At 36.3% G+C, this 19,649-nt stretch overlaps 1 pseudogene; it reads left to right on the top strand.

The window, feature by feature from the left end:
• Window positions 1-12,870: 12,870 nt before the first annotated feature.
• LOC133091763 (ferritin light chain-like) lies at window positions 12,871-13,646 on the top strand (annotated as a pseudogene).
• The last annotated feature ends 6,003 nt before the right edge of the window (window positions 13,647-19,649 follow it).

Below are 19,649 nucleotides of genomic sequence, written 5' to 3' on the forward strand. Positions count from 1 at the left end.
TTGACATAAATTGTAGCAATAATTTTTTTGGCTCTGTCACCTCAGGCAGATGAAACAAAAGCAAAAATAAACAAATGGGACATAGTTAGACTTAATAGTTTTTACACAGCAAAGGAAACCATCAACAAAACAAAAAGACAGCCTACTGAATGGGAGATAATATTTGCAAATGATATGACCAACAAGGGGTTAATATCCAAAATATAAAAACAGCTCATACAACTCAATATCACAAAAAGAAACAACCCGATTAAAAAATGGTCAGAAGAACTGAATAGACATTTTTCCAAGGAAGACATAGAGGTGCCCAACAGGCACATGAAAAGACACTCAACATTGTATTCGGGAAATGTAAATGAAAACCACAATGAGATATCACCTCACACTTGTCAGAATGACTGTCATCAAAAAGACCACAAATAACAAATGTTGGTGAGGATGTGGAGGAAAGGGACCCCTTGGACACATTTGGTGGGAATGTGAATTGGTGCAGCCACTGTGGAAAACAGTATAGAAGTTCCTCAAAAAACTAAAACTAGAGCTACCATATGACCCGCAATTCCACTCCTGGGTATATATGCGAAAAAACCAAAAACACTAATTCGAAAGGATAAATGCATCCCAATGTTCATAGCAGCATTATTTAAAATAGCCAAGCTATGGAAGCAACTAAGTGTCTATCCACAGATGAATGGATAAAGAAACTGTAGTATATATATATACAATGGAATAATACTCAGCTATAAAAAAGAATAAAATTTTGCCCTTTGCAACAACATGGATGGATCTGGAGGGTAATATGCTTAGTGAGATAAGTCAGACAGAGAAAGACAAATACTGTATGTTTTCACTGAGATGTAAAACCTAAAAACCAAAACAAAGATGAATATAACAAAGTAGAAAGACTCATTGATATAGGGAACAAACTAGTGGTTACCAGTGGGGAGAGGGATGGGAGGAGGGACAAGATAGGAGTAAGGGATTACGAGGTACAATCTACTATGTATAAAATAAATAAGATGGAAGGATATATTAGATAACATAGAGAATATAGCCAATATTTTATAATAACTTTAAGTAGAGTGTAATCTGTAAGAACAGTCAATCACTATGTTGTAAACCCGAAACTAATATAACATCGTAAACTAACTATAGTTTAAAAAAAAGCATACAGTCACTAGGGAGACAGTTATAGGGTGTGTGTGTGTGTGTGTGTGTGTGTGTGTGTGTGTGTATTAGAGATTAAAGCATACTTCATTAGATTCCTTTTGAAACTTTTTCCTTAGAAACTTTTTTTAAAAATTAATTTTTATTGGAGTATAGTTGCTTTACAATGTTGTGTTAGTTTCTATTGTACAGCAAAGTGAATCAGCTATATGTATTCATATATCCTATTTTTTTTGGATTTCCTTCCCACTTAGGTCACCACAGAGCAGTGAGTAGAGTTCCCTGAACTATACTGTAGGTTCTCATTAGTTATCTATTTTATATATAGTATTGATAGTGTATATATGTCAATTCCAATCCCCCAATTCATCACCCCCCCTTCCCCCTTGGTATCCATACATTTGTTCTCTACATCTGTGTCTCTATTTCTGCTTTGCAAATGAGATCATCTATACCATTTTTCTAGATTCCACATATGTGTGTTAATATACAATATTTGTTTTTCTCTTTCTGACTTACTTCACTCTGTATGACAGTCTCTAGGTCCATCCACATCTCTACAAATGACCCAATTTTGTTCCTTTTTATGGCTGAGTAATATTCCATTGTATATATGTACCACAGCTTCTTTATACATTCCCCTGTTGATGGACATTTAAAGAGTCCATCTTGCATGCTGTTCATTCTGCAGAGACCAGGGTTGATGACATCTATCTCTACACTCTGAGACCTGAGACATCATTTCCAGTGATTCCTTATATTACTTTGGTGTGTTTTGAAGAAATTCTTTGTCGGTCATCTGGGTTTTGCTTTTTTCTTTTGCCAGTTTTTTGATAAGGGATAGACAGGGCAGAGGGAATGACACCTATGCAAGAGTTAGGAAGGAAAAAGGAAGTGTAACTCCTTGTGTGTTTGTGTGTATTTTTTATCTTTTCTTTTTTCTTTTTTTCTTTTTTTGGCTGCACTGCACGACTTGTGGGATCTTAGGTCCCCGATCAGGGATCGAACCCTGGCCCCCTGCAGTGGAAGCACAGAGTCCTAATCACTGGACCACCAGGGAATTCTCTTTGTGTGTACTTCTAACCAGAGTGTAGGTATGGGGGACAGAAAATGACCAGGGAATCTCTAAAAGGGCAGATTTTGAATACACACAGAAGGAAGCATAGAAGGGTTAGCTGAGCTTGGTACTAAAGATAACAGGCACTTGTTTACAAGGTACAGAAAAAGATGGAAAGGAAATACAATGAAAATTCTGCAACAGTTATCTTTCAGGGCTAAACCCTTTTATTCTTTTCGACTTTTCTATATTTTAGAATTTTTGTGCAGAGAACATATATTATTAGAATGTATTAGATTTCCAAACTGGAAAAAAAACAACTAAAGAACTTTGGTTTAATTACTGCCACTTCCTAATTCTGTGACCTTGGGCAAATTTTTAAACCTTGTTTAGCCTCAGTCCTCTCATTCTTAAAAATAGGAATAAATGAATTAATTGTGTGGATTAAATGAGATAATATATACGAATGCTTAGTATACATTAAAGACCTGGTATATAATAGGGCCCAATGAATTGTCTCATCGTCATAATCATTTTTATTATGAAGCAGGATGATGGTAGTAACAACTTATATATAGAAATAGTGGACTATTCCATAGACATTAAATGATAAGAACTTTTTCAGATAGCACATAATTGAAAAAACATTGCAGTTCTCAGGAAAACAAGTACAAGGAGACTAAAAACAAATGCTACACACTTCTCAAAAAGAGTGCTTTTTCATAGGTAGCCTTTGAATAGAGATCCATTTTAAGTCTAAGGAAAACTTGAAATATTTTAATCAATATCTTATAATAGGTGATAGGTACTCTCCAGATTTTCCTCGTGAAACATAATTATTAGCTCTAATTTTGGAATCAGACCAATATATGTTACTGCTGGTCATAATGCCAGCACCAATAGTTATTATTTGGGTGTTCAAATAGTGTCCAAGGTATTTTTTATGCTCTTTTAAGGTCAAGCTCTCAGTTTTTGTGAAAGTGCCTCTTTATGGATCAAACCCCCAGAGCCATCCAGTTGAGAACTCTAATTCTTAAGATTTTTAATTTGTTTATTAATAACCTATAGATAATTTCACTTAACTTTGGAGTACATTTTTGTTTTCACAGTTGAATATGGACTGTTAATGATTCCTTAGAATTTACATATCAAGAGAAATAAAGCCATATTAAATTTCTGGCTGAGGACGCTGTGGGTGTTTCAACTTCCTTAACTGTAGTCATTCATCAAATCATCTTACCACCTAAGCTTCTCTGCTGGCTGTAAGCCTCCTCTCTCTGACTATCACAAAGTACTAGCCTGAAATGTTTTTTTTTTTCCTTGCAGTTCAGAGTTTGTGATTTCTATCTCCTTCATGTTGTGAAAAGTCTCTTGGCTTATTCATGGTTAAGTAATGGACATTGTTACTCTCAGAATTTTCATTAAAACCGACTGTGTATAAATATGAAAAAGAGTCTTTTGGCCATCTACTTTGAAATCCTGATTCTAGTGTTGACCAGAATCCTAGAGCCATGAATCCTCATTTCTTATTAGTAAATATTTTGTTTTTGCCATTTATGTTCTTATTTTTCAAATTATAGTTCATTTTCTTTTTTTTCTTTTTTCTTTTTTGTTTTTTGGATTTTTTACATCTCTATAGGAGTATAATTGCTTTACAGTGGTGTGTTAGTTTCTGCTTTATAACAAAGTGAATGAGTTATACATATACATATAACCCCATATCTCTTCCCTCTTGCATCTCCCTCCCTCCCTCATTTTCAAATCAAGCTTAAAGAGTGGACTTCATCAGAAATATGTGTTGGTGTATATTCCTTTTACAGGAAAAAATGATGGAAGATTTTTAAAAATAATACTTTTTAAAGAATTTGAACTGCAGATATGTCATGAAGTCTTTAATTTTCAAATACTCTTGTATCCTCAGAGCCTAACACAGTGCCTGGCCCTTGCAGGCCCCTCAGGAGGGTTTATTCATGCTAAAGCAACAAGTTCTTTTGGTTAAAAATCTACCCAAGTGGGACTTCCCTGGTGGTCCAGTGGTTAAGACTCCATGCTTCCACTGCAGGGGGCATAGGTTTGGCCCTGGTGGGGGAACTAAAACCAAAAAAAAAAAAAAAAAATCTGCCATTTTATTTGGTAATATGTGTATCTGTGTTATCAGTCCTCCTGCATATTAAACCGTCTTGGTGATTTAAAATATGCCAATGCTCAGGCCTCACAGCAGGGCAATTCAGTACCTCATTTTGTATTATTTGAAAGCTTTCCAGGTAATTTTAATGTGTGCTGGGGTTGAGAACCACTTATGCAGGTCAAAGTTTTTGGAAATTTATTTTAACATTTACCTGATTACAGGTTTTCATTTCTCAATCATTTATCTTTAATAACTTAGGCTTCCTATGAGATTTAATGTAGGCATTTGAGCAATCTTTTTTAAGCCAAGAGAAAATAGTTTCTCTACCTTCTCTTCCTTCTCACTTTTATTCAGTACATTTAAAAATTCAGTGTGAGAAAGATAGTGATTTTGTAGGTTACAGAGTTTTGCTCTCTTATCTGTTGTTTTAACCCCTGGGTTTATTTGGTCACTGGTATGGAAATTAGCTCTAGAAATGATAGTTGACAAGTACACATGCATAGTTAGTGATGGCCTCTCTTACAAATGTTATTTGTCATCCAACAAATAGTGACTTTGGGACTTGAAACATTCAATGAGAGAGTAGAGTTAAAATTTAAAAGCTATTTAAAGTTCAAGGAGTTTTTCCTTTCAAAGGCAAGGCAAAGTTAAATTAAGGGGTTTAAAATCATAGTTCTGAGTGTGATGTTTTAAAAAAGACTTATTTTTGTAGCTAGTTTAGGGTATAGTTTTGCCTACCATTATAAACACTGCCTTCTAATCTCTTTTCTTCCATAATCCTAGCCTGCTTTTATGACTGAAGGATAAAAAGTACCAGAATTAAAGGGCTTTTTGATGTACTTTTGTAGTAAAACAATGTATTCTTTCCATAGTAAATGAAACAGCCACAAAAATTATGTTCCCACTTGTAAGATAAGTAGATGGATAATTACAGTGGTTTTAAAAAGAACTATGCCACACAAGAATATACACAAGAAAATGTTTATTTAGTGGATAAAAATATGCTACCAGTAGAGCACAAAATTTTGAGAAAATATTTGTTCTACAGGAATTAGCACTACTGGAAAATCATGAAAAACAGGTCACTTCAAATTATAAACGAGTACCCTTGTACTAAGTTTCTCAGGTACAAAGTGAAGAGAAAAATCGGCTATTTTATTTAGGAAAAATCTAGTCAGCCAAACTAGATCACTTAGACTACCCAAATTCATTCCCTATTTGCCCACAGCCTACTAAAAAAATTGGAAGGAACTGTAAATAACTAATGATAGAGAAACAAATAATTATGGTACTACAACAGATGAATTATTATATAGATATTTATAGATGGATTATTGTATAACTATTAAAATAAGTATGAAGGAAGTCTTACAACATGAAAATGTTTATAATACAATACTAAGGCAAAAAGTAGAATACTTTATATGTAAAATTATGTGTTTATGGGGATGAGAAATGAAAGAGTTACATGAAAAAAGTAAAAACAGTTTCTTTGGGTGGTAGAAGAAGAGATAGTTTTTTTCCTTTTTTTGTTTTCTGTTATGATTATTATATTGTTTCTACAATAAATACAATAAAAATGATAACCTTTAAATAATTAATAGGAAAGATCAATATAAAAATAAATTCTTATCAGATTTATTGGTATCTCAATCTAGCCTTGATTTGCTATTTGTCCCTTCAAATAGACATTGAAAAATTATATGTGTGTTCATGTTGTTGGGACTAGGTGCTTTAAAGAGATGGTCCTTTAATAGGGAATGCTACAACGCTGAAAAAAATCACTGGCACATCACATTGTGGAAATTACTGGTATGGTGCCAACCCAATAGATTCAGCACATTTGTCTTGAATTTAGACAAATGTTCATTTGTTTAAATTTCCCTTTTATCTAAGAAGGTCAAAGAAAATTTTCAAATTTTTTTCTTCAATAAGTAGTATTTTCAAGTTGTAATGATAAAAACCAAAGTTCCAAGGATGATAAAATAGTAGAATTATGATAAGACATATCTTTGCTAATCCTGAAGCAGGTTTTGAAGCATAAGAAGACCTTGGCCAGGTACAGAGGAAATGGGCCCAGGTATTCAAGTAATAGCTTGACCCAAAAGATGAAAACAGGCATGGCCCAGAGTATACAGGGTTCTGAGAGATCCATATAACTTGAACAGAAGGTGCCGGTTGTGATGTAATGGCAAATAAGTTTAGATAGGTAGAAGGCTGGGGGAGAGAAGGACAGGCTTTGAAAGCCAGGCAGAAAAGAGTTTGGATTGAATGCATTCAATTGGATTGATTGAAATAAGGTGACACTTTAAGATCCTCAGCCAGGAAATGAGAAAAAGTGAACAGTTGTTTTTTTTACCAGGATGGGGAGGCATGTTCTTATCCAATTCTGTGGCAGGGGCAAGAAGGAGCATGTTCAGTTTGAAAACAAAACAGCATTTTTTCTCATTGCTTTAAGTTGTTTTTAGTTACAAAGTTTGCTTCATTTCAATCTCCAAATAAAATTAAAACAATACATGGCTTTTGTTTGTTTATCAAATGCAATCATGGTTTAAAAATTATTGAAAAACACAGAATATAAGCTCATGTATAAGCTACTTTTCACTAATATAAGTAAAAAATGAGATATAATAGACACATAATTTTAAAAAATGACCCAACTCTCCCTGTGGCCAGTCTCACCCCCTATTTCTAGTCCTTTCCCTGTGTCTCGTGATATTTATCTTTATACATGAGAATTACATATTTATGCTGCTATATCTTATTCTATCTATTTTATACATGATCTATTGACTTTTCACATTGATAAATGAGGATTTATCTCTCATACAATCCCGCTGCTTCCTTTCCCGCCGACCTCCCAATATAATTAAATCACAGATTTGGCTAAATTTTATTATGTATTTACATTATTTTGACTGTCTACACATATTTCACTGCTAAATCTAGTAGTGTACCATGATCATGCTTCTTTTATTTTCCCCTGGAGTCAATAGTTGTATCAATTATTCATTTGGAAGTCTTCTAAATATATTTTCTAAATATGGACCAATACTTGTCAGATAATCTGAGTTCCATTTTTAATTTATTTCCAGAAACCTTTGCTCTCCTGCTCCAATCTTGAATGATTGCTTTCTAGCCGCATTTTATGATTTGTATGTTTGTTTGAGACTTGCATGCCTGACAATCGCTTTGAATTTGCGGAGTATTCTCAGGGGTCACTCAGTTTCTGCACAGAAAGACCCTCAAGTCTTGTGCCTGGCTATAGGTACTCGAGGACCTGGATGGGGAAAGAGGGCTGGTGAAGGGTGCAGGTGTGTTTCTCCCATAAATATATATACTTCCACTAATCCACCTATTTTCGGCCCCTCAGCTCCCCTTGAGCTTTTCTGAAACTTTTCTCTCCTTAAGCTCAGAACCTTTTTGATTCATGTTCTACAAGGAATCAATCTCATGTCTGAGGATTTGGAAGAGGAAGTCACCAGGCTTTTTGAGGTCTAACTGCCTCTTGTGCAGACTTTCAAACGATTCTCTGAATTCCAGATCTGTGCCTCATACTTCCTTTCTGAAAAACCATGTTCTTGATCCTTTGCAGCTTGGTTCTTTCTCCTTGTTCTGAAGAAATTATGTTCAGTTTCCTCTATTCTCCCAATTCATCAGCTTTCCATCCTCCAATACCTGTTGCTATCTCCTATCCCCTGGTGTCTTCTCCCTGGTTTTTTTAGTCTTTTAGGCCTATATATTTTAAATATTATGATTGTCATTTTAATAGGCATTCAGGAGAGAATGGGAGTGATACATCCATTCAATTTACCATATGGAATCAGAAATCCCTATTTCTATTTAAAATCCTGTGGTGGTAGTATAGTATTTTATTTCATTCATTGTGAAATTTATTTTTCAAACATAGTTTTGGCAGAAATATGTCATGAACTGAGTCATCCTACTCTTTTTTTTTAAACACGGGCATTAAAATAAGTGTAGCATTATCATTCTTTGGGCTGCCTTTGAAAATTTGATTTTTAGTTGGTCACAAGTAACTTTTTATCTTTCTCTTCAAAATCTTTTCATTTCATTGGTGCCTCCTCCTGATTAGTTTGTTATATTGACTCAAATACAACATTCCTAAGTCTCTGCAAGTATCATTCCTCCACATATTCTTCAATTCCTCTAAAATTGCATTGCTCAGGAAATTTACATTAGTTATTATAACTTCTCTATATAATTATATATCTGGAGAATACAGTGGCTGATGCAAAACTGTCAAAGTCAGAACAAGACAATGATTGGGTTACCAATTCTTATACACGTAACTCCAAAATTTTATAATGAATTTCTTTTAAAATCCCTAATTTAATGCCACATATACCTGCCTTCATCTCTGGAATTGTCTGTGCATTTAGTACAGGAAGCAGGGAAAGAATAAATAATGGATAATAATGTGTTAATGAATATATACCATATTGATAAAAAATAAGGTGATAATAGTTGATATATAGTATAGATAATTAATATTTAAGAAATAAACACTGAAGTAAGAAACCAAAAGCATTTCCCATACACCAACAGCTAATATAGTGGTTCTTTGGCAGTATTTCTAGTACTTTAGGGTGACAGATTGTTTCTGTATCCTATCTGTATTGAAAAACATTTGGGGTTTGAGATGCCAGAAAACTGATATTATTTATTTTCTTCACTGAATTAAGTGTTAGTAATGTATAAGCATCATCAAATTTGCTCTACTGTTCATACTTTGAGTTTAATTTCATGCACGATAAGCTGAAATTAGCTGTGTGTATATACTCAGAAAGCAATTAATACTGAAAAATTAAAATTTTCATCAATCACGGACTGGCTAATACTAGATCCTCAATTATAACCCTTACAGCAGAGCTATCTTTGAATGAAGTGGCAGCTCAATACATATTTGCTTGCTTTTTTGTTTTGTTTTTTTTGTTGCAATTTGTTAAGGACTTTCCTATATAAAACATTGGTAAACTACGAGGGAATTTGTGCAACCTAGGTGTACATATATCACGATAGAATTATTTTTTATTTGATACATAAAAGGTAGGAATGGATGTCCTTATTCTGGGCTGGAAAATCATTATTCTGCTAGGTGTGCTTCATACAGTCTCCAGTTAATCTAGTAAATTATCAGCTCACTCTTTATCTTCCACTTCTTCTAAATTGTGTCTCCTTTTCCAAAAATTTTAGATGAGAGAAAGCTCATTGCCTAGGTAAGATGCTCTGACCTGTCATATCTGCCTCACTCTCAGCAGCCTTTCTGCTTTGTTGACCTTCCTTTAGACCTTCCAGCATAAATATCTGTTTTTTTCCAAGTCTTACTTCCTGACCATGGAGTGCAGCTTGGGAAAAACACACAAAGCTCATTGGCTCTACAACTACTTAATGATTTCCAACATTAGCTCAGTTTTATTCCCTAGATAACCTGCTTACCAACTGACCCCAAAGACTATTCCAAACTTCTACCACTTTTATCAAGCCCACCGCTGTAGGTATACTCCTTTTATCTCTGCTCTGTCAGAGAAAATAACTACAGCAGCTGCCACTTAGTGGGCACTTATTGCCAAGTGCCTTACAACAAAACTACACAGTAGATCTTTTATTCTTTTTTTGTAGGTGAGGACAACCTCAGAGAGGAAAAGAAACGTACTTAAGGGCACAGAGCTCATACGCACACACAGCTCACCAGATAGCCTCTGACTCATGCCTTGTTAGCTTTTTCTTTGTTTTTCCCTTTATTATCTTTTAAAGTATAATATTTTACATGCACAAAAATACATAATGTATATATAACTGTTAAAGTTAAATAATAAAATAAATGTCCACAATCTCATCATCTAATTTAGGAACTAGAACACAATCAGTACTGTTGCATCTACCTATGTGTTCCTCCCTCTCCCACCCTCAGGCCTCTCCCATCACTCCCAGGGGCTACCACTGTTTTCAGTTTTGTATTCATTATTCCCTGGCTATTTTTAAACTTTCTATTTCAAAATAATTTAAAACACAGAAAAGTTTAAAGACTATTACAAAAAATTTCTGTATACCCTTCACTAAATTCAACAATTGTTATCATTTTGCCACATTTGTTTTCTTGTTTTGTGTCTCTATGCATGTGGTTGTTGTTGTTATTTCTGAACCATTTGAGAATAAGTTGTAGATATTACACCTCTTTGCCTCTGAATACTTGGGTGTATGTTTTCTAAAAACAAGGACATTCAATTATCAAAATCAGAAACTGAACACTGATGCATTACTATATTTAACCTATAGCCCATTTCACCAGTTATACTAATAAATATCTTTTGTAGCCATTCTATTCCACCCCACAAGCCCATCTCCCCATTATAGGATCTAGTCCAGGATCACATATTACATTTAGTTGAATTGTCTCTTCAGTCTCACTTAGTCTGGAACAGTTCTTCAGTCAATCTTTGTATTTCTTGACCTTGACATATTTGAACAGTTCAGGTCAATTATTTTGTAGAATGTCTGTCAGTGTGGGTTTTCTTCATGATTTTCTTCATGGAATGTTTTTTCACAGTTAGACTTAGGTGATGACCTTTTGGTAGTAATACTGTATGAGGTTGTGCCCTTTTCAATGCAACGCTCAGAAAGCATATGGTGTCAGTATTCTCCATTTTTGGTAATGTCGACTTTGTCTGCTTGGTTATGGTGATCTCTTCCAGGTTTATCCTCTCTAAAAGCACTATCTTCCCCTTTGTAATTAATAAGTAATTTATGGAGAGATACTTTGAGACTATGTAGCTATCTTCATCAAATTTCAACCCAATAGTTTTGGCATCCATTGACAATTTTGTCTGAATCAGTTACTGCTATAATAGTGCTAAATGGTGATTTTCTACCTTATTCCTTCTACATGAGATTCTCCTATAAGGGAGAATTTTTCCTTCTTCCCTATTTATTTATTTATTATCAGAAGAAACTCATCTATTTATTTAATCTCAGTATAAACATTCCTCACTAACCAGCATTGTCCCCTCTGTCATATGCCAAGTTTTCATATGTTCTCGGGTCTTTCTTGGCTTTCTCTTTTGTTCAATGATCATTTGGCCTTCTCTGTGCCAAAACAACACTATCTCAATTATTATGGCTTCATCATTAGTTTCAATGTCTGGTTGACCAAGTTTTCTCCTTCAATAAAAATTGAAAAGTGCCTTGGATATTCTTCCTTTTCCATATAAATATCAGAATCAACTGTCATGTTTCACAAAACCTCTGTTGATATTTTAATTAGGATTACATTAACTCTGCACGTCAATTTGGGGAGAACAACTTTCTTTTAAAAAAAATTGAGCCTTCCTTTCCATGAACATAGCATATTTCTCCATTTACTTAGGTCTTCTGAGTGTCTTTTGATAACATTTTATATTTTTTCTGTATAGGCTTTATATATCTTTTATTAGATTTCATTTTAGATATCTGTTTTTAAGCTATTTAAATGTAATCTCTTTCTAAATTATGTTTTCTATGTGCATGTTGTTACAGAATTGTTTTCTGAATACTTGTTAAATTTTATAGAAATGCAACTGAAATTTGCATATTGATCTTATGGTAAATTCTTATTACTTCTAATAAGCAGTCTTTTAGATTTTTTTTACATAGGCTATCATATCCTTTTTTGAAAAAATGCAGTCCTTTGTCTTCCTTTCCAATCTTTTTGTCTTTGATTTCTCTTTTGTCTTTCAGCGTGAGATTAATAAAATGGGCAGGGGACCGTGTGCAATGCTGGGTTGTTGCTTCATTACCCAGAATCCATCGGGGTCCCCACTACAGTTTGGAACCATCTAGTGGTGATCGTCCACTCCAGTTTACATATTGATGGGAAGGATTCAGGGTCTGCAGCTGACTGGACTTCAAGAAAGCACCAGTGGTTCCAGGAAATGCTGGCTAGTTGGCAATAGTTTTGTTGGCCCAGTTTGGGAATATTGAGTTGGTAGATCACTGCTCTAGCAGGATTCAAACTTCACCTCCCCTCTGGCTTTTGTGCTATTTTCCTGCCGGGCTCCTCTCTTCACCCCCTGTCATATTCCATTCCCCAACCTCAGAATAAGAACTTTACTCTCCTTCCTTCCTACCACCTGCGGCGTTTGGTGGTGGGTAGGAGCAAATCCTTCATTCTATAATCTCAGAATTCATGATATCCTGGGTGTATTTTCACAGGATTTTACTGTATTTATTTGTGTGTTTCCCCCTCTCCTTCCATTATGGTAAACTTCAAAAGGTTGAGGATTTTTATGTTTCATTCATAGCCGTATGTATGCTAGAAGAGCTCCTAGCATGCAGGAACCCAAGGACATCTATTCAATAAAATGAGCAAATGGACACTGAAATCTTCCATTACATGGTTAATTTCTTCCTATAATTATATCAACTATTGCTTTAAATTTTTAAGGTTTCTTTTTTTTTATCAGATGCATACAAAATTAAAATTGTTGCAGCGTCTTGATGAACTCAGTCTATCTTAATAATGTTTTTAGTGTTTTGTTTTTTATATTTTGGTCATGAAACCTATTTCAAGGCAGTGCGCTCAGAGGTCCCGCGGATCTGTCTCTTGCTTCAACAGTGTTTGGACGGAACAGACCCAGGGAGGTCCCTTCCTCCAAGCCTCCGACTACCCTCCATCTTTTTTCCAGTGGCAGCTTTCAGAACCAGCCCCTCAGTTATCCTTGGCCTCTGGGACCAGCGAGCACTGTTTTTTGAACTTAACTCCTTATTACCCATCAGCCAGATTCCTCAGAATTATTCCATCGAGGTGGAGGCCGCCTTCAACCACCTGGTCACCTTGCATGGGCCGGCCTCCTACACCTACTTCTCTCTGGGCTTCTATTTCCACCACAGTGACATGGCTCTGGAGGGCTTGGGCCACTTTTTCCGCAAATTGGCTGAGAAGAAGCAGGAGGGCGCCAAGCCTCTCTTGAAAATGAAAAACCAGCGCAGCGGCTGTGCCCTCTTCCAGGACGGGCAGAAGCCATCTCAAGATGAGTGGAATAAGACCCAGGACACTATGGAAGCTGCCATTCTCACGGAGAAGAAGCTGAACCAGGCCCTTTTAGATCTGCTTGCTCTGGGTTCTGCCCGCGCAGACCCTCAGCTCTGTGACTTCCTGGAGAGCCACCTCCTAGGTGAGGAGGTGAAACTCATCAAGAAGATGGGCAACCACCTGACTTCCGATGGCTGTCTGGCCCCCAGGCTGGGCTGTGCAAGTATCTCACCGTCCAAAGGCTCACTGTCAAGCATGACTAAGAAGGAGCCTCTGGAGCCCAGCGGCCTTTGAGGAGCCCTCTGGTGCCAGGGCTTCTGCCTGAAGCCTCTCTCTTCAGCCACTAGGCAGTTTTTAACCACCCTGGAGCCCTCTCCCAAGCCTTGGACCAAATGGAAACAATAAAGCTTTTTGCAGCAACAAAACAAAACAAAAAACTCCACCTCAAAACAAAACCCAAAACCCCCCCTATTTCAATACTAACATGACAACAAGCTTTCTTTTGGTTACTATCTGCCACATACGTCTTTTCACTTACTTTTACTTTCAACCTTTTTATGTCCTTATGTTTTTTAAAAAAATTTTATTTATTTTATTTATTTTTTATTTTTGGCTGCATTGGGTCTTCGTTACTGTGTGCGGGCTTTCTCTAGTTGCGGCGAGCGTGGGCTACTCTTCACTGCGGTGCGTGGGCTTCTCATTGCCGTGGCTTCTCTTGTTGTGGAGCACAGGCTCTAGGCACGTGGGCCTCAGTAGTTGTGGTGCGCAGGCTCAGTAGTTATGGCGCATGGGCTTAGTTGCTCCGCGGCATGTGGGATCTTCCCGGACCGGGGCTCGAACCCGTGTCCCCTGCACTGGCAGGCGGATTCCTAACCACTGCGCCACCAGGGAAGCCCTTGCTTTTTTTAATGCTAGTGATTTTCAAGTTTTTTCATGTAGTACCTGGCTTTTTGCATTTCTTCTCTAGTTTATTTTTCATAGTCTTTGTCTATTTTTATCTTGGAGTCATAAATGATCTTTTGTGTTAAAAGCTCCTTGCCTTAACCACAATAACATATATTTTTATTTAATAAATTTTTCATTTTACCAGAGATAATTTCCCAGTTAACATTTTAATTTCCTAAGGAAATTTAGGAGAGTTATACAATTCCCTTTTCAAAGAAAACATACCTCTGCTCTCCTTCATCCTCACTATCAGGAAATTCTCAGCTATTATTTTACAGTTCCTGAGCTCAAATTTCCATAAGGATAACATGGAGAAAGAAAAAAAAAGCATATATTCTTCTGTTATGTATATTATATAAAATATCATTTCTGGATGTCTATAAAATTAAATAAAAAATATATTAGATATAACAAAGAACTAAATCTATTTAATATGCCATAAGCATCATATGGTATAATGAATAAATGGACACAACTTATATTTGTGTTATTTTAAGGAAAAAAACAAAATTAAAAAAAATTTTTTTTAAGGTAGAGATTAGTGACCATGCAAGATATAAAAAGGAATACTTTATTTTCAAGAATGAGCCACTATAGAGATCCTTTATGGAGATATCCAAAGTCTTATTTGATTTTTACAACAAACAAACAAAAGTTTAAGAAATTAAAGAATCATGCAGTCCCATTTTGAGGCTCTCAACATTTGCCGTTGTCAGAAACTGTTTCTTGGGGAAACAGCACAGTTTAGGAATGTTGCCATCTAGTGTTCACTTTTAGAATTGGTCCCACAAAATTAGTGGAACCTAAACAGATTATTTCAAAATGTAGTTAGAGGAAAACATAGGAAAAACACTCTTGACATAAACCACAGCAAGATCTTTTTTGACCCACCTCTTAGAGTAACAGAAATAAAAACAAAAATAAACAAATGGGACTTAATTAAACTTAAGAGCTTTTGCACAGCAAAGGAAACCAGAAACAAGACAAAAAGACAACCCTCAGAATGGGAGAAAATATTTGCAAATGAAACAACAGAAAAAGGATTAATCTCCAAAATATACAAACAGCTCATGGAGCTCAATATCAAAAAAACAATCCAGTTAAAAAATGGGCAGAAGACCTAAATAGACATTTCACCAAGGAAGACCTACAGATGGCCAAGAGGCGCATGAAAAGATGCTCAACATCACTAATTATTAGAGAAATGCAAATCAAAGCTACAATGAGGTATCACCTCACGCCGGTCAGAATGGCCATTATCAAAAAAGCTAGAAACAATAAATGCTGGAAAGGGTGTGGTGAAAAGGGAACCCTCCTACACTGTTGGTGGGAATGTAAATTGATACAACCACTATGGAAAACAGTATGGAGGTTCCTTAAAAAAAACTAAAAGTAGAATTACCATATGCCCCAACAATCCCACTACTGGGCATATACTCTGAGAAAACCATAATTCAAAAAGAGACATGTACCACAATGTTCACTGCAGCACTATTTACAACAGCCAGGACATGGAAGCAACCTAAGTGTCCATCGACAGATGAATGGATAAAGAAGATGTGGCACATATATACAAAGGAATATTACTCAGCCATACAAAGAAATGAAATTGAGTTATTTGTAGTGAGGTGGATGGACCTAGAGTCTGTCATACAGAATGAAGTTAAGTCAGAAAGAGAAAAACAAATACTGTATGCTAATGCATATATATGGAATCTAAAAAAAAAAAAAAAAATGGTACTGATGAAACTAGTTGCAGGGCAGGAATAAAGAGGTAGACACAGAGAATGGACTTGATGACATGGGGTGGGAGGGCGAAGCTGGGGCGAAGTGAGAGTGGCATCGACATATATGCACTACTGAATGTAAAATAGTTGGCTGGTGGGAAGCAGCAGCATAGCACAGGGAGATCGGCTCGGTGCTTTGCGATGACCTACAGGGGTGGGATAGGGAGGATGGGAGGGAGACTCAAGAGGGAGGGGATATGGAGACGTGTATGCATATGGCTGATTCGCTTTGTTGTGCAACAGAAACTAACACGGTATTGTGAAGCAGTTATACTCCAATAAAGAACTATTTTTAAAAAAATGTAGTTAAGATCTTGACTCTTTGAAATTGGAGCCAGAGATCAAGAGAGTTTCCTGAGGTAACTGAGAATTTTTTAAAATTAAGGAAAGAAAGGAGGAAGTTACTAAAGATGTGTGTACATACGTGTGAGGACCGCAATGAATGAGGATAGACAATGGAAAGAGAAAATGGCAAATGCCCTGGACTCTTTAGGGAGAATAAAGAATGTGAGAAGGCTGAGGGTCAAATCTTTGAAGCAGTAGAGAAACAGTGAAATTAGTCTTTGAAATGTTTTAGATGGGAAATTTAAAAAATAAAATGTATTAGATGTTTACAACTTTTGAAGGATTTTTGTTTTAGATAATAAAAAGTTACCATTTATTGAGTATTTAGTGAGTACCAGATATTCTAAATGCTTTGCATGTAATACAAATTTGACTTCCGTAATTACTCTGTTACCCCCATTTTAAAGATAAGAAAATTGAGGTACAGAAAGGTTACAAAGCTGGTAAGTGGCAAAACTTTGTCATTTGATTTTTCTAAACCAAGAGGCTGGTTCCAATATCCATGCTCTTAACACACATACTATACACTTCCATCTAAAATAAGTACAGAACTTGGTCTGGGGTCACCATATAACATTAGATAGAAAGTTTAGTCAACTATCCAAATAATGCTGACAAAATTTTATTATTTTTATTATCTGGATCTGGTGTTTGAACTGATAAACTCATCTAACAATTGCTCAGTTTTCCCTTTTACATCTGTGCTATGTTCTTGATAAACTTTAGTGCATACATGTTTTAGTACATACATGTTTAAGGAGAAAAAAAAAAAGACATTTCCTAAGGAATATTAGATAGCTCAGAGAATCTTTGGAGAACTAGAGAGCCAGGTTTGGAGGCCAGGCAGTCAGAAACAATGCCCAAACCACGTTGAGAGATTGTGCCAGTAAAGTCTCCAATGAAACCAGACTCTGCATTACACACCACTCACTGTGGACATGAGATGCCAGGACTTCCACCTTCTGACCATGGAAGATAACGTCTCAGAGGCTACCTTTGCCCCCAAAATGGATTTCCTGCAGCCCTGTCTTGCCATGTAGCTCATTTGTGGTTTGACGTCTCGAGTGCGTGTGTGCGATTCGGGGAGCCTAGGTTCTGTGCCTGCAGCCTAACTGTGAGTGAGTTGGGAGAGTGAGTTTTCTGACTCCTGCCGTGTGGAGGTGGATCAAAAGGCAGGAAATTCTCTAGACAGGGAAAGGGTGGTGGTAAACCAGAAAAAGCACATAAAGGGAATCCATTTGAAAACCTCAGTAGTACGAGTCTTTGACCAGCTGCTCTGTTGGTACATTTCTCTGAGACCTAGTTGTCATTTCCATAGTCCTTAAACTCTTCTTGAATTTATTTTTATTTTCATTGGATAAAAACTCTCCCTTGTCTAGAAATCAAATGACTATCGAACACAAATAGCTGGACCCCTCACCCCACCTTGCTGTCTACCTTTGAAAGAAAGAAAGAAATTAAACAGGTTGATATGAAGTTGTTGCTTGCCAAGTAGTTATTCCTCCTTCTGCTGGTCAAAGAATCCCCAGTTTTCCTCAGTGAATCATCCCTTCCCCCGTCTTTCCCTATAGTTTCTGTGGGGATGACATCCCCTACTCTGCCACTCCTGCCCAAGTTCCAGGAGACTTAGGCTCAGTTTGGCCAATCAGAACATACACATACCAGCCCTCCTCCCCAGCCGTGTGATTAGTTCTAGAATAGGCGGGAAAATAGTCCGGGACAGACTAATGAGACTCAGACTAAGGATATTTCCTAGAACGACAGACTTGCATCTCCTGGCTCCTCTCTTTCTGCTGTGGTTGCTAGGCTAGGACACAAGCCTGGAGCTGCTGTTGACTAAACTGATACTCCTTGGTGAGCGCGTTCCTGAGAGTAAAATCGACACAGTGGAAAGTAGAGACAAGAGATAAATAGACACAGTCCTAATATCCCTTGAGTACCTAGAACCAGCTGTGCTTGAAGCTTGCACTGCCTCTGGACTTCTCAGTTCCTTACGCCAGTAAGGTCACTTTCCGCTTAAATCCATTTGAATGTCTTCAGTCACTTGCAACCAAAAGACTCTTGACTCATTTTATTGGTTAAATAAAATAGTTAATTACTACAGATTTTCCTCTAATAATTCTGATTAACAAACATTTATAGTACCTCTAATCTGATGTCCAAATAAAAAAAAACTTGGCCTTGTTTGTATATGTGTGTATATACCACACATGCACATGCACACACAAACACACACAGAGTAAGGAAAAAATGGAGTAAATATATCAAAGATTTTATTCATCTTGGTTTCTTTCTCTTTAGATAAAATGACCTTTTTAGGATTTGATGAGAGAGAAAACATACTTGCATATATTTTTCTATATATTTTTTGCTCTATCCAGGTTTTCTCTTGAATGCAACAGAGAATTATTTTGCTGTTTCTTGCATCCCAGTGTTTGGAGGTCAGCATAAGTTTAGCTGCACTAATTTTGTTTCTTTTTAACATGCTGGTTTCACTCTCCTCAGGTTTGACCTTTCAATTTCTTTCCTACATCTGACTATTCCAGGTTAAATGCTGGGATGTACACACACATTTAATAGAGGAGTACTGTAAGTTCAGGCAGACTTTCATCTCTCTGTCTCCTGTAAGAATTTATGAGCCCTATCAAGTAACAATAGTACCCTGCTTTACTTTGTTTCATCTTTTAGCTTTCAGTGCCTAGTTTTAACTGTCTTTCCTCTTCTAATCATAAATCAGATCCCACTGTACTTATCTTAAGAGCAGCTGTTGTATTGAAGGAAACAGATCAGTATCACTAATTTAAATCTAAATTTACTTTGGAGGAAATAGTTCATTAAAGTTACTGTACCTAGATATATCAAGAATCTAGTTCTCAAGTTGTGTTTCTGCATAAATTACGAAATGAGACATAAATGAGTGCCCTGGAGAAACTACAGACATAAGCACTGTCTTAGTCTGTTCAGTTGGTTGTAACAGAATTCCCCAGACTGGGTGGCTTATAAACAACAGACATTTATTTCTTACAGTTACGTATGGAGGCTGGGAAGTCTAAGATTAAGGCACCAGCAGGGTTGAGTTCTGATGAGAGCCCTCTTCCTGGTTCATAGCTGGTGTCTTCTCACTGTGTCCTCACATATTTGAAAGGGCTAGGGATCTCTCTGGGGTCTCTTTTATAGCCCATTCAGGAG

Source organism: Eubalaena glacialis, chromosome 5 (genome assembly GCF_028564815.1).
Source record: "Eubalaena glacialis isolate mEubGla1 chromosome 5, mEubGla1.1.hap2.+ XY, whole genome shotgun sequence".
NCBI lineage: Eukaryota > Metazoa > Chordata > Mammalia > Artiodactyla > Balaenidae > Eubalaena > Eubalaena glacialis.